The sequence below is a fragment of the Nicotiana sylvestris genome, chromosome 10, assembly GCF_000393655.2.
Source record: "Nicotiana sylvestris chromosome 10, ASM39365v2, whole genome shotgun sequence".
Classification (NCBI taxonomy): domain Eukaryota; kingdom Viridiplantae; phylum Streptophyta; class Magnoliopsida; order Solanales; family Solanaceae; genus Nicotiana; species Nicotiana sylvestris.
The window spans coordinates 55,458,044-55,475,272 of NC_091066.1; positions in this window are offsets into that span (position 1 = coordinate 55,458,044).

The following is a 17,229-nucleotide window of genomic DNA, read 5'->3' on the forward strand; positions in this document are numbered from 1 at the left end:
TCTATTATAATACTCACATCTCTGGTACATACACAATTTGGTGGGAGCTTTGTATTGACTTCTTATGAGGCTGGTACTTCTTCTAACTGGTTTCCTTGTAGAGCCATTATGGTTGTTGTGTTATTTCTCTTGAAAATATGATATTAAAAGTGATTCTGTCATTTTCTCAAGCACAACTTCTATAATTTTTCTAGGTCCAATAATCAGACTCCTGATTTACTTGGGTAATGTAATTCTTTGGTTTCCTCTTCCTTCTGATCTGCCTTTATGTAGGCTTAAGCTATCTTCCGATCTGTGGCTCATGGTATCAGTTATTATCTTATCCTTTTATGGGCGTTATTGAATATTCATGATACAATCTTCTAATAATTCAATCCTTTGTCTATGCCCTGGGCTCAATTCGTTCTTTTAACTTATACCGGAGTCTTCTATGGTTGTATGATTGTCAACAAATATGTTGCCTAGATAATGTTCCAAAATTTTGAGTGTATACATAACGTACGAACTTTGGATCATTGCTCAAATAATTCTTTTGTTTCATTTTAGCTTTCTTTCAATGTAAGCTATTACTTTTCCTTGTATTTCTGCCCTTTTGTTGCGTTCATACTTAGCTTATCTTAGTGCCCACACTTGCCAGAGTTTTCATACAACTCATATGATCTTGAATATTACTTTTAATTCTTACTTCCCGTTCATTAGCCACGGTAGGTGCCACTTTCCTTTGGAATGCTTACAATGTTGTTGCAAGATTGTTGTTACACGACCATTTCCTCTTTAGGTCGTTGTACTTAGGTTGAAGCCTTCTTTCTTATCTCCTCAGCTAGTCTTTCGTTGTAGTACTTAGGGAGAACCCTTGATTCTCTTAAAGTTGTGAGCTTATTACAGACCTTTTGATATCCTTACTTACCTATAATCATCCGTAGTTGCTTACTTCCATGACCTTGTGCTTGTATGGTTGCTTCTGAACTGATATTTTGACTGCCTTCCTAGTGACACATTCTTTGTTTCCCGTAATACTCATACAATACCTTTAACTACCCCGACTCTTGTTTGAATATATCTCAAGTATTATAATGATATTCTTCGAGGCTGAATTCTCCATATTGGGTTCTACTATGTTTATCTTACACGATCTGATGACTCGTTTGTAACCTCCTATTTAGCCATAACTGGGATCTTCCTGACCAATTACTAACTACTCATTGGCCCATTCTCATATCAATATTCCTCGTAATCTTTCTTGGGTTATTTCCTTTGTCTTAACTTACGTCTCGCACTGTCTCCTTATTTATTAATAACAGCTCGGGCATGAACCTTTACTTCCTCCCCTTGACGTCGTGCTTGCACAATATTCTTGAATTGTAGCGTATCTGTAAGATTTGGATAAATGTCATCTCATTCCTCTTTCATTTATCGCATTCTTTATTTACCATTCCATAGTCACTGGAACCACTTAATTCTGACTTAATGCCACATCGCTACATATTCCCCCCTTTGGGGTGTACTAAGAGCTAAAGCCACGAGGATCTACCTATAGATGTTTACCTCTTCATATTTGGTGTCGTTTCTCAACATCAATGATCCTTACTCTCCTTGCAGCAATCCTTCTGTACCAAGGATGACAAATTCCCTTACTCCCGATGGTGACACTTATCACAACTGGCACATGCAGTCCCTTAAGCTTAACTTTGCTCACATTTCTTGCTTTAGGGAAGCATTTTCCTGAATGACCTTTCTCTGAATTTCTTATGAATCTTCTTCTGTTGTCCATTCTATTATGGCTGGAACGCAATCTGAAATTCTCATGATGCTGACTATTATCAAATTACTCAGTCCCTAATTCATATTTAGTTTATCTTATTCACTAGCCCATACTGATTCCTATTACTCTGGGGTCTAACTTTTCCTCTTGGTAATCGCGCTAGAGTTGCGAACTTATTTCTCGAAATGAGGACATGACTGTATGGCCTATACTCTTTTGTTGTCCTAAGGCCTATCACCTCTCGTATCTTCCTTTACTTGACTATAGATTTTGTAATATTGTCATCTTTTGATCTACCGTTGTCCTCCATGTACCACATCTTACTCATAATGCTTCATTAACTTTCTTATTTCCCACTAACATTTATGCCTATCACATTATTCTGAAAACTCGAACAAAAAATTCTTTTGCTTTTAGCTTCCCTTTGCTCCATCCAGTGGCTCTTCAAGTTGCTTAACGTTCTCGATTTACTAGGGACGCGAGCCACAATAAGGTAATATGTATCCCTTCAAGGCTTATAGTGCATGTCTTTGTAGTACTCATATCTGGCTATACTATTTTAGAGTGTACCATCTGAGTGTCTCACAAGGAGATCTAGTGGCACACTTGCAATATCCTTCGGAAATGTCAACTAACACAAACAATTCATTCACCATTTTGGTTTATTCTAACCCTAGCCAGGTCCTGATGTCCCGTCTTTTTCTTAAACTACACCTGTTAGCCCCCATAGGGCATAACTGAGATGGGTACAGCCAATTGTACATACCGCGGTTACTGTTGAGGGTAACTCTTAGTGCTTATGTTTTTTCTGCTGGAACTATAATACCGATAATTTTCATTAACCGGGCACCTCGTACCCTTATTCACCTTGCTTTTTTTACTTCTTGAAAGAATTGTCTTTTACCATAAAGGTGGATAAATATTGTTGCCTTAAGGTTCATTATCAAGAGGCTTACACCTTTCAGTACACACATCATCTGCTGAAGGCCTCACAGTTACTCATCATAAGCATGATGCAATGTCGAGTTCCTTTGACTCAACTATTCCATAGCCATGTCTTTTACCAACCGTCTTTGTGGATGTTATCATCTTATTACAAGTAAAATAGAAGTTAGGAATTTGAATTCTTACAACTGAGCTCTACCATACGATCTAGAGTAAGAAGAAAGAGTAACAATCCTAAATACCATGTAACCTCCTTCTTATAAGTGTGGTGCACGACACACCCATAAACAAGACTCTACTAGACACGGCTTGTAGACTCCCTAGGACAGAACTGCTCTGATACCACTTTTGTCATACCCCAAACCTGGGAGCAAGACCGGCACCCGGTGCCTCACCTATCCTTGCATACAAACTTGCGACTAAGGAACTCTGAACATGTGATTTCATTTTTTGGCCATGGGACACATTGCAAGATAACTGCGAATGCTGACTAAATATCAATATGAAGCTGGGCCGACAAGGCCGTCATAATTATTGCAGCTGACAAACCAACCAAATATATATACAAGGCCTACAAGCCCAACATATTATACTAACTGATAGGATATGTCTACAAGCCTCTACTGATGGATATATTGTGATCAGAATAGCTTCTCGACCTACTCGTTACATGTGTATATATATATATATATATATATATATATATATATATATATATATATACAAGGTGTACATAAGGTTCTAGACCCGGCAACTCCGAAAGGTATGGAACTTACTGATCAAGCTGAACTCGACCAACACTTAATGAGGAGGCCTACCCGTCTTTCTGTCTGAACCTGCACACATGAAATGCAGCGCCCCCAGAAAAGTGACGTCAGCACAAAATAATGTACTGAGTATGTATGGCAATATACTGAAAGCTGAAATTGAACTGATAATATAATAACTGCAAGTAGCTGGAAGTCAAAGATAATCTAAAGATATGCTTACCTACTGATACTGACTCAACTCTCTCAATATAGTAAGTAAAATAGTTGTCCGGCCCTATAAGGCTTGGTATATATATATAACTGCTCTGCTGTAGTAGGCTCACTCATAGGCGGTCGACTATAATAGGCTCTGTATCTCGACCAACTGGGCTCGCTCATAAGCGCTCGGCCACAGTATGCTCGGTATATAACTTACCGTCTGATAAGAGGTTGCCCAATAGGGGCCTGCCCATCGATTATAGCTCGATGGTAATGAAAATACTTTTAATACTGTATATATAAACACTCTGCTCTCTTGATTGGAAAAAGAAAATACGCAATTAAATATGAAGTCCCGATAAGGAGAATATTATAACTTACAAAACTAGGAAAATATACGAAATTTGCGAGACTATCAAAATATACGTAAATTCCGGGATATGAATTTTTCTTTATGCCTCGTTATCAAACTTATGTAATGACGAGATCATGCAAAATGAAGGAAGAGCTTAGTCTTAACATACCTGGAGAAGATTGCATTGTACTCCTTTAGATCCGCAAAATTTTACGTTGCTACGATTCCTAAAATTCTCGTTGGAACCTTGCAAGATTTTTCATGGTTTAATGGAGTATTTAGGTCAAATCTTCATTTGAAATTGAAAATTTCAATGTTCTATTTTTTTTTGGAGAGTAGCAGCGTTTAGACTTTGTTTAAGGGTAACTGGAGTTGTTTGGTTTATGAAGGATTTTGAATGGTTGGAAGTGCAACGTTCTTGTTATATGAAGTGTAGTATCCAAAATCTTTTACAAGACTTGTTAATTAAAAAGGGAGAAAGAGGTGTCTTTTAGTTAGTAGTTAGGTGCCACCTAACCCAAAACTAGTAAGAGTCATCCTCTTTGTATTGTGGCTCTTTGCCACGTTTTTTTTGGGGGGGGGGGGACATTTATCATATCTTATAATTTTATAATTTACTAGGTAATGTCTCATTACCTGATAATTAACCAATTACCTGATTATCCACATAGTTAAAAATTATCCCAAATTACTTATAATACTACTTACTTTAAACACACCTTATATACTTTACTATCATGGCCATGAGGTACCTCATATGATACTAGTCCATAAATATCGGGTAATAATGCGTGACCCATATTTTATCCCAAAATGCCAAACTTGGACAAAATTCATTTCCTTTGACTTGCTCCCCCTTTCACCTTCATGAATTTATTAATCGCTTGTAAAATAGCAGAATTCTTATAATCTCCAAATAATCTTTTACTTGGACTAATATTAATTACCTTACGATAAATTTAACGTACAATACTTTCAGGTGCAACATCGTTGTAACTTAATACTGCGAAGCGTAACATCATTGTAATGCTACGGGGTGTAACAACTGAGCCCTGGTTTTACTTCCGCAGTTGATTTACTGTTGTTCGCGATCATATGTTTTATCTGAGATTTTAAGTCCTGATAACCACGGTCAGTGTTGGCAATTTCCGCTGACAACGGTGCCTCTCCGAAGCTGTGATGCTTTTTCCGCGGTCCGCAGTGCTCAAGTTCAGAGAGGTCTAAACAAGGGTCCGTGGCCGCGGTTGATTTTCCGTAGATAGTGGTGCAACTACCGCGGTCGCCCTCCTTTTTTCGCGATCCGTGGTGCAACTGAATCAGATGGTAGTCTGATTCCCCACACCTCCGTGGTCGTGATGCATTTTCCACGATCCACAGTGCAGGCTTTGCGGCCGCACTCCCTTTTTTGCGGTCCGTGGTTTGTTGTTTTGTTCAAGCACTGTCAACCGCTCTACTACTTTTCTGCACTGCTTCTTCTAGTATTCGTACTAACAATTTTCAACTGATTATACTTGCAGATAATGTTTAAATCTAGAGGAGGCGGTGAAAAACAAAAAGGGAAAGTCGAGCTGCCGATAGAGTTGCTTCCCATTTCAAGGGGAGTGAGTATTTGCCCTCCTATGAGGCCTCAGAGTCTGATTCAGTGCCAGCATATGTACTTGACTTCCCACAGAGACATAGGTTGAGAGATGAACCTACACTCCCAACCTCTCTTACTTCTCCTACTGCCTCTTCTACTGAGTCGTTTGATAGCTCAGCAGAGGGTAGTGAGTCTTCAGCTTCAACCTCACCTACAGCTTCATCACCTCGACAAGATCCTATAGATGATGAGGTACCGGATGATGAGGGAGGGGGTATGACCCAAACCTGGGGTGTGGAAATGAGTAGAAACCCTAAAGTGTGGCAAAGGAGGTTTGTCAGTGAGTTGGCATATCACAAGTTCCGGGAGTGGTGGCCTCTAAGGTCACTTATTCATGAGTGCCAGTTGATAGAGTAAGATCTTCTACCTCATAACCCTAACGTGAAGCAACACTTCAATGAGCAAGTGGGATAGGATTACTTCACTAGTAAGGTATCGGAGGCTAATGAGCACCTAGTCAAGGAATTCTACGGCAATGCCTCCCGCATCAAAAAGGACACAAAAGTGACTAAGGTGCGGAACCTGAAAGTCAAGTTTGATGGGAAATCAATCAATGAATACCTGGGCTTCAATGAAGAAGATGAGACATTGTACTTGGAGAAGGTGGCGATAGATGAGGCATCCTGCCCGTCGTTGGCATTATACCTAGCTCTCCCGGATACCACTCCAGCATGATTAACAACAGGGGTTCCTATCTTGAGGAACACCCTGAACTTTGAGGCAAAGGGTTGGGAGACCTTTGTATGCAGCAGAGTAGACCCCACTACTCACAAAAATATTTGTCGGTCTCCTGGGTGATTATAGTGGCAGCTATTATGGCGGGGTTCCCGATCAATATCGGGAATATCATGTCTAGGGTGAAAACCAGAGTGGTCAATGAGCGTGATAGATCGTACCCCTTTTCAAACATCCTCACCATATACTTGGAAGATCAGGAGGTGGAGAAAAGAAATTTTGATGTCAAGGTCAAACCCAAGATGCCCTTTTCATGGTACAGCCTTAAGGGTCCAGACAATCCCAAAGCCAAGGGATCCAAGGCAAATCTACTACTTCTACTGGCCAGTCTGAAGAGCCGGTAGTGGTAGTCACTACTTCACAGCCTCATACTGCCATTCGAGATGCTGCCTCCGGACCATCTACCACCATGCCTTCAAAAATTCCATACTCCTCAGCATACCCATTGACTGCCCATAGATTGAGCCAAACACTCTCCAGTATCAACAAATGGATGTAGGCAACAACTTCTAAGCTATCTGTGCTATCCAGTTTGGTGGCAGCCCAATCAATTCCCCCATAGCCATAGGTTCCAGCATCGGTAGAGGAGTCTCTCAAGGAGCTTCTGGACAACCAGAAGAAGCTCCTGGAGAACCAAAAGCTTATAATGGATGCTCTAGAAATTAAAGGAAAATCACTTCAGGAGCTGAGCAAACAAACAAGGAAGCTGAAAAAGACTCGGGCCTCGAAGGAGTCTGTGAAGGAATTGAGGGGGGAGGTGGAGAAGATGAAGGCAACAGACCACTTACCATTGGAGCTACTATTACATGATCATCCTCCAGGGGCTCAGACAGAAAAAGTTCAGGAGCAGGAGATTAAGAGAGAGCCCAAGAGGAGGAGAGTGATGCCCCGGATTGATGATGTGGAGATTGAGCTGGCGGAGACTGAGGGAGTTGCTCCCATCCAGCCACAGGCCCTCGAGGCAGGTGATCCAGGCACCCAGCCACAGGACCCCAGGCTGCCACAGGACCCAATGTAGATAGAAGACCCATAAGGAGTTTCCTTTCTCTACCCTTCTCTAGCCCCAAAGAAAGAAGTAAGTGACTCAAAGAGTCAAGAAACAATGTGCCAAAATGAAGCAAATAAAGTGCTTAAGGAAGATGAAATCTTCTTAGACCAACATATCCTACCCTGAACCAAAAGCCTTCATTATATCCCCACAAAAGCCCTATATGAACTTGAGTTGGGTGAGCTTACATTAGTGGTGACCCACATAAGGGGAAAGCTTATAGTACTTAGAGCCGGACTTGTGACCTTCCTTTGAAAGAGATGAGTGTGTTTTCCACAATCCTCGTTCTCAGTGCTACAATCTAAAAGTGAGGTTTTCTTGTGGAGAGTTGAGGAGTATGAGTTTGGGTTCTACAATGACCAATGTAACAGAAAGAGTTTCCTTAATGAGTTGAGTCAACTCTTGATGTTTTTGTGTTGCACTATAGCCATGGTGCTAAAAGGTGGTGTATTGTTGATAATGCATTTGAGTTGAGGGTAATCATTAGCTCAATTGATTCTTGATGAGAATACTTTAAGACAACTGAATTTTCCTTTCTTTTATCTTGAGAAGATGGGAATTACTTTGTTTGCTAGAGGACAAGCAAAAGCTTACATTTGGGGGAGTTGATAAGTAAGGATTCTAATCTATTTTATGATTCTTTTTGCTTAAGTTTTGGATTTAAAGTGTGTACAAGTATTCCCAAAAGCTAACTTATTGTGCTTGCTTGCAGTGTTTGATCAAAAAAAGACAAGAAAGTCAAAACCAACTCAAAAAGGAGTAAAACCTGCACAAGTCAAAAGCTAAGTCAATTATGAGCTACAGTGGAAAATCAATCGCGGACGCGACGGATCCACCGCTGAAGTTATCTTGATCTCGCGGTCCACGGTGGCAAGATTTAGAGAGTAGCATTTTTAGGAATTGCAAGTTACCGCTGACCGCGGTGCTTTTGTGCGACAACGGTACCTCTACCGCGACAGTGATCCTTTTATCGAGGCCAATGGAGGAGAGATTCAGAGAGTCTGAAGTTGAGCTGAAAATTGAAAACCTCGGTCCACGCTTCATTTAATGTGGCCACGGTAGCCTCATCGCTGCAGTGGTCCACTTTCAGTTATCAACGGTACCTCCGTAAGGGCATTTTTATTCGGAAAATTTAGCTGTGTATAAATACTTCTTTTTCAGATTTTTAGGTCATCTTTTGTTTAGCTGAGCATGTGAAACCGCCGTTTTTATTTATTTGAGTAATTTTAGAGCTTGTTTAACAATTAATGTTAGTTTATTATATTGTAATTACATTTTATAGATTCTATTTCATCTCAATCTATGATTTCTTCTTCAATTATGAGTAGCTAAACCCATTAGTTAGGGTTGTGGCTCGACCCTAGTTTGAGTATTTAATAGATCTTCTATTTTGGGGCTTAGATATTTATGGGGGATTGATATTTGGCCTGATTTGTGCTTTTTATGTTGAATAAGTGGTTGCAAATACTAATTTGTGCCTTTTTGACTTAGGCCTTAAGTCTAAGAAATTCAGGACAACAAGGAATTGGGGTGTATTCAAGAGATTGATTACCCCAATTTAAGGGTTAAACCTAGATATAGTAATACCCGACTTGAGCCAACTTTGCTTGAACAAATTGAACACCCAATTGGGCTTGAGAAAGCCAATTAAGGCAAAATCACTCAAACTACCGAGAGGTATAGAGTGAGTAGCTACGTGCATTGGCTATATCATGATCCCAACTATAACATTATTTCCCTAAGTTCTAGATCCCGTTAGATACACACCTAGGAGTAAGTCACTTCCCTAGTGCCTCTTTACCAATTTAGAAAACCCTACAAAAATATCTACTTAGCTTAATTTCGTGCATCATTAGTATAAAATTAGAAATAGCAAACAAACAAAAGTATGATTGGAAGTGCAATCAAGATCACTACACATTACTAGATTAGACAGGAATCCAACTCCAAATATATCTTAGCTAACTGTGGATTCGATCCCAACCTTTTCGGGCAAAAGCTGCATCGACCGCTCTTGCCACTCTATAGTGGTGTAGGGTGCCTCTGGACCATCTACCTCCATGCCTTCCGAAATTCCATCCTTCTCAACATACCCATTGATTGCCCAAGGATTGATCCAAACACTCTCTAGTATCAACAACTGGATGCAGGCAGCAACTTCTAAGCTGACTGTGCTATCCAGTTCGGTGGCAACCCAATCAGTTCCCCCACAGCCATAGGTGCCTACTTCGGTAGAGAGGTCTCTTAGAGAGCTTCTGGACAACCAGAAGGAGCTCCTGGAGAACCAAAAGCTTATAATGGATTCTCTAGCAGTTCAAGGAAAATCACTTCAGGAGTTGAGCAAGCAAACAAGGAAGCTGGAAAAGACTTGGGCCTCGAAGGAGTCTGTGAAGAAATTAAGGAGGGAGGTGGAGAAGATGAAGGCAGCAGACCACTTACCATTGGAGCTACTATTACATGATTAGCCTCCAGTGGCTTAGACAGAGTAAGTTCAGGAGCAAGAGATTGAGAGAGAGCCCAAGAGGAGGAGAGTGATGCCCTGGGTTGATGATGTAGAGATTGCACTGGTGGAGACTGAGGAAGTTGCTCCCATCCAGCCACATGCCCCCGAGATAGGTGATCCAGGCGCCCAGCCACAAGACCCTATCCAGCCACAGGACCCTATGCTGCCACAGGACCCGATGCAGATAGAGGACCCATAGAGAGTTTCCTTTACTCTCTACCCTTCTTTTTGAGCTTATTTTTGGTTATTTAGCATTGAGGGCAATTCTAGCTTTTATTTGAGGGGGTGGCCCTACTTTGATGAATTTGTAGTTGGTTTGTAATTATGATACTATTTTGTTTCTTTATGCTTATTTTTCACTTTTGGTATGTATATGACTTTACCATTTATTTCACTTTTCATTATTTTTCGATCTTGGTCTGTATATAAAGTTACTCTCTCATGTATATATTCATTCCCTCTCATTTATATTCATCTAAATCCCTATTGTACATATTTAATTTACTTTCCGCATTTTACTTCATAGCTTCTTTTGCAATTTCCCTTAATAGTATAGCTTCTTATTTCATTTAATAGCTTCTTTTTTCGGTTCGTAGCTTCTTATTTTACAAGTTTCAATGATCAATAAGCCTTTGGTTTTCTTAATTCCACGGTTCTTTCCAAAGATGGAGTTTGTATGAATCGGATGGCTCTTCCCGATGATGGATGGCATGATAATCTTCTTAAGGGTTTGAGTCTGTTTTTCTTTTCGTTTTTGTGTAAATAGCAGTTAGTAAGAAATGGTGCCTCAGGCAAAGCTTCACTTGGGCCTAACACATTTACCTTTGACCTTATGGTTAAAAATAAATTGGTGTGTACATGATGGTGATAGTTGTGACCTTGAGAGTCTTGTGTTGACTAAACAATTATCGAGTGGTTTCTCGGAACCATTTGTGTTGCTAAAATCTTAGCTAAGGTTGTTTTGGGCCCCCAACTCTGTTTCTTTAGAAATCATATAGCTTGTGTGGTGAGGTATTGATTTGCAAGTCCAAGTCCCGTGCCAATAAGTCTAGAACTTGCCCTGAATGTTTTTCTAGGCGAAATCCTAAGTGAAGCTCGACTTGAGAAGTGATTATAGGCTCTCTTTGATCTTAATTGAGACTTGAAAACATCCATAGCCTACCAATGATGGTATCCCTAGTCAACCCCGTTGAGTCATAGCCCTTATTCTTTCAATAACCATGATACAAGCCTTTTTTCATTCTAAAATGATCCTCTCTTGGCACCCGATCTTTCCTTAGCACAAGGCAAACACTTAAGTTTGGGGGGAGAGACGAGGAATGCAAAAGTGATAAAAGGTACAAAATGAAGAAAAGCCAAAAATTCAAAAAGAAAGTGAACAATGTAGAAGAAATGAAAGGATTCAATACAAGCAAAATATGAAAGGCATGGAAAGATTGGAAAGGAGAAAAAAAATTGAAATGAACAAGAAAGAGTGTCAGCGTGTCTCTCTAGCCCCTAAGGAAGAAGTAAATGACTCAAAGAGTCAAGAAACTATGTGCCAAAATGAAGCAAATGAAGTGCTTAAAGGAAGATGAAACCTTCTTAGACCAACATATCCTACCATGAACCAAAAGCTTTCATTACATCCCCACAAAAGCCCTATATGATCTTGAGTTGGGTGAGCATACATTAGTGGTGACTCACATAAAGGGCAAGCTTATAGTACTTAGAGTCGAACTTATGACCTTCCTTTGAAAGAGATGAGTGTGTTTTCCACAATTCTCGTTCTGAGTGCTACAATCTAAAAGTGAGGTTTGCTTGTGGAGAGTTGAGGAGTATGAGTTTGGGTTCCACAATGACCAATGTAATAAGAGAGTTACCTTGATGAGTTGAGTCAACTCTTGATGCTTTTGTGTCGCACTATAGCCAAGGTGCTAAAAGGTGGTATATTGTTGATAATACATTAGAGTTGAGGGTAATTGTTAGTCCCAATTGATTCTTGATGGGGTTACTTTAGGAAAGCTAAATTTTCCTTTATTTTATCTTGAGGAGGTGAGAATTACTTTGTTTGCTTGAGGACAAGCAAAAGCTTAAGTTTGGGGGAGTTGATAACTAGGAATTCTAGTCTATTTTATGATTGTAGTCAAAAGCTGAGTCAACTGAGAGCTACAGTGGAAAATCAACCGCGGATGCGGAGGATCCACCACTGAGGCAATCTTGATCTCACGGTCAGCAGTGGCAAGATTCAAAGAGCTGCATTTTTGGGATTGCAGGTTACTGCTAACCGCAGTGCTTTTGTACAGCAGCGGTACCTCTACCGCGAGAGCGGTCCTTTTATCGCAGTCAGTGGAGGAAAGATTTAGAGAGTCTGAAGTTGAGCTAAAAATTGAAGACCGCGGTCCGTGCTTGATATTATGCAGCCGCGGTAGCCTCACCGCTGCAGCGGTCCATTTTCTACAGTCAGCGGTACATCCATAGAGAAATTTTTGTCCGAAAAATTTAGTTGTGTATAAATACTTCTTTTTCAGATTTTTAGGTCATCTTTTATTTAGCTGAGCATGTGAAACCGCCGTTTTCACTTATTTGAGTAATTTTAGAGCTTGTTTAACAATTAATCTTAGATTCTTATATTGTAATTACATTTTATGGCTTCTATTTCATCTCAATCTATGATTTCTTCTTAAATTATGAGAAGCTAAACCCATTAGCTAGGGTTGTGGCTCAACCCTAGTGTGGGAATTTAATGGATCTTCTAATTTAGGGCTTAGATGTTTGTGGGTGATTAATATTTGGCCTGATTTGTGCTTTTTATGTTGAATTGGTGGTTTCAAATACTAATTTTGCCCTTTTGACTTAAGCTCTTCTTGAGAAAGAGAGCTTAAGTCTAGGAAATTCAGGCCAATAAGGAATTGGGGTGTATTCAAGAGATTGATACCCAATTAAAGGATTAAATATAGAGATAGTAATACCCGACTTAAGCCAACTTTGCTTGCACAAAGTGAACACCCAATTGGGCTTGAGAAAGCCAATTAGGGCAAAGTCACTCAAACTACCGAGAGGTATAGAGTAAGTAGCTACGTGCATTGGCTATATCATGATACCAACTATAACATTATTTCCCTAAGTTCTAGATCCCGTTAGATACTCACCTAGGAGTAAGTCACTTCCCTAATGCCTCTTTACCAATTTAGAAAACCCTACAAAAATATCTACTTAGCTTAATTTCGTGCATCATTAGTATAAAATTAGAAATAGCAAACAAACAAAAGAATGATTGGAAGTGCAATCAAGAGCACTACACATTGCTAGATTAGATAGGAATCCAACTCCAAATATATCTTAGCTTCCTGTGGATTCGATCCCGACCTTTTCGGGTAAAAGTCGCATCGACCGCTCTTGCCACTCTATAGTGGTGTAGGGTTGGACCCGATCACTTTGTCAAAGTTGTTTTTGTACTGATATTGCTTTAGGAGAGGGCAATCCTTGATGAAGTGTCCTGGCTTGCCACATTTATGACAGAGGTCATGATTTTTTGGCTTGCTAGAACTTCTCCCTTTTGGAATGCCTCCATTCCTGCGAACCATCTTTTGGAATCTTCTTGTCAAGTAAGCCATGTCACTATCCACATCACTTGTACCATTGTTGTCTATATTGAGGACCAAGTTCTTCTCTCTTTTGGGCTCTCTTCTTTCACTGTCCTCCTACTTCTTCTTCTTCTTCTTCTTCTTCTTCATTTCATATGTTTTCAGATTGCCAACAAACACATCAATGGTTAGCTCCTGCAAGTCCTTGGCCTCTATAATGGCGTTCGCTTTTCTTTCCCAAGAACTGGGCAGCACACTGAAAATATTTCTGACAAGCTTATTTCTTGGAATAATTTCATCAAGAGAGTGAAACTCATTAATGATAGAGGTGAACCGAGTATGCATATCTTGAATAGATTCATCATCTTTCATCCTAAAGAGCTCGTATTTAGTTGTAAGCATGTCTACCTTGGATTGCTTAACCTGCGTTGTTCTTTCATGAGTTGTCTGAAGAGCTTCCCAAATTTCCTTGGTTGATTGACATGCTGATATCTTATTGTATTTGTTAGGACCAATGCCACAAACAAGAATTTTCTTTGCATGAAAATTCTTCTCTACTACCTTTCAATCAGCATCATTGAGTTCCTTCCTTGTCTTGGGAATGGCTACAGCTGGGTCGCCAAGATTCTTGGTAGGGAAAAAGGGTCCGTCATGCATCCTAGTTTTCCACCATCCATAATACTGTCCATTAAACCTAGATGGTCAGTAATTAGACTGGCATTCTTTGAAGTTTGGAGGAGCAGCCATGAGGATCCTTTCTAGGTGTTAACCTGATAGAAAGAACCTACTCTGATACCAATTGAAAGAATATAAGGGTCCACCAAACTCTATAGAGAACCAGGTTCTCTATCAGGCTCAACGGAACACACGCACACTGTAATAAATGAATGACAAAAGGAATTTTATGTGAAAAATTACCAGCTCAACGGGATTAAAAACCACGACTTACCCTTATAGGATTTCAACTTCACTACTAAGCAACTTTTAGATTATAACCTATGCAACTTAGGAATTAACCTCTTAATCCCTCGCAACTTGTAATACTCTATTACAAACCACTTTGTAATAACTCTATTACAAAGATTCTACAACTCAACTAAATCTAGCCAAGACTCAAAAACAAGGGTTTAAGATTTTCAAAGGGTTTCCTACAGAATACTTTTAAATAAGCTAAGTAGGAATTACACTTGAAAACAAAGTTACAACTCAACTAAGGACATACAATAACTTGATGTGGGAACTGGTCGAAGTTGTTTTGTTCTTTGTTCTTGATGCACTTTGAGAATTGCTTATTGGATGATCGGTCACGTGAGAGAGCTTGAGTGAATTCTCTAAGTGTTCAAGTGATGTGTTTTACCTTACTTGATGTTAATAATACATGTGTGACATTATTTACAATGATGTAAGCAAGGTAAGTAAAAAGCCTTCCACAAAAAGTTGACTGTTGCACTGTTCCTGTATTGTAACGTGTGCAGGCAACAACTTTTTCAGCTGGAGAGTTGACTTCGTATAGTTACCTCGGGAGCTGGAAGTGACCTGTTCCCTCAGTTGTTCCTTTTACTCTGAAGAGTTGAGCCATATCCCAAACTGGAACCTTCCGATCTTAAGGTCTTGAGAATGTGTAAAAAGTTCCTTATCTGGTTCTTGATTGTAATTTTGTTAGATCATCAAAACATAAAGCAAGGTACTTGTAACCTATAATTCCTTTTCCTTGCATACCAAGGCCATTTCTTCCAGCAAAGTCTCATGCCTTGCCGCATAATTTGCCTTCAACCGTACCATTCTTGTAAAAACAGAAGAATCAATGCCTATTTCAAGAGCCTGCCCAACGAGAGCTTCCAACTATTCCACACTTTGGCGAAGTTTAGCATTTGTACCACTAGACATATTCTCAAACAGTACCACAAAATCTGCTACTGGTCGACTTGTCACCTCCACGAACCTGCTCCACTCTGATACCAGTTGACACGAGGGCGATTTTAGTTAGTCCAAAGTCACACCCATGTGGCAGTCAAGTTTCGCACTTGACTCAGCCCTCCCAACACTTAGCCAAATTTTCAGCAAGTTCGTACTTAGAATTATTTTAGTCAGTAAACGTAAAGAGAACACATTCAAATATGGGAAAATCCTAACCTTTGTATTAATTCAAACACTTATAAAGGAAACCCTCACTTTGCTATGAATACAAATCGTTTACAGCCCACTTTGTCTACCCAAGATCACAAGTCGATCTTGTATACTAAGACCGGCCCAATGCCCGACCTTAGCCCATTTTAAAACACTTAGAAACCCTTGCGTTTCTCTCTTGTTTCCCTTCTTAAATTTCACACAAAATTCTCTACATCCATCTGACTAATTCCAAAGGAACCTATTTATAGCACATAGGCTGTCTTTAGCACTTGACAGCACATTGACACTTATTGCCTACAGCTTTTGTCACTTGGCGGGCTAATGCTAAATCAGTTCCTAACTTATCGTTGACATCCCCAATTATATAGTCCATGATATACACGAAATTATGGTGGATACAAGCATAAAACAACCATGGGTACAAGTAGTTACAAAAAGGTAACCTCTCACTACTTAGGCATGTGCACTACATATGCGTTTTTGCTGCCCAACTGCTGCATGCCCAAGGCTGGCATTGTGCCCATCCTTGGACCCTTTTAACATTGCTCCACACCAATGCCTTGCCCACAACCCACTGCTCATAACTTTGCTGCACACGCCCGACGCCACTACCGCCCGCATATGTCTTGGTCGAGTTTCTACCTTGTTCATGTCAACCCTTGTTTCACCCGTTCCATTGCTTGTATTTTGCTTCACATAGCCTTGTCTTAGCTATCTAAAGCTTTTGACATCATCCCATATTGTTTTACTTTAGCTTAGTCTGCACTTGTCATTACTACAACCCAAAGTGCTCGTGCCACTGACTTTGGCGCGCATGCCATGTCATGCCGCCCCGACTTGCCCACACTACATTGTTAAGTCTTTGCCAAGCATGCCTTGCTTGCTCCAAGACAATAGCCAATACTTTCCCACAACAGCCCATATGACAATGTCTTGCCCATTGCCCACATGATTATTTTCCCCGTACATAGGTCAATAGCAAGGCCATAACGCCCAATCCTTGCCACAGCCGTGCCACGGCCAATGTCAAAGAGTCAGGCCCAATGTCAATGAATCTATCTGTTTTAAATCAACTACTTTCCTAGTCATACACTTCATTGTCAAATCACTCATGGCTATTAGTGACATGCTAAAATAGCAACATCGATTGGCACTTCAAGAAACCGTTTAAGGTCAAAGGGTATTCCAATAAAAATTAATATAATTTTTCGGGATCTCACACAACAAAAAAGTAGGGATTCATTCTTCTATTATCCCACTGATCTCTAGCACATGTGGTATGAAATACATATTACGGTGTTCCTACCTTATATTGGCGTGCGTGTCTTATTACTTTACTCATTCAACACCATACAAATTGTAGTTTATACATCTCCATATGTCCAACCCGAGTTTTTTACTTTAATAATCCTCAAATTCAATTTCTTAGAGAAACTCGCATCTAACTTATAAAACAAGCCATTAAGGATCATGGAATCCATAAGTCTCTAGTCAAGACCGACCATTTTATCCAAAAATATACATTATATTGCACTAATCAAGGTTCTAATAGGTCTCATCTTTGCACGTTCCTTGACG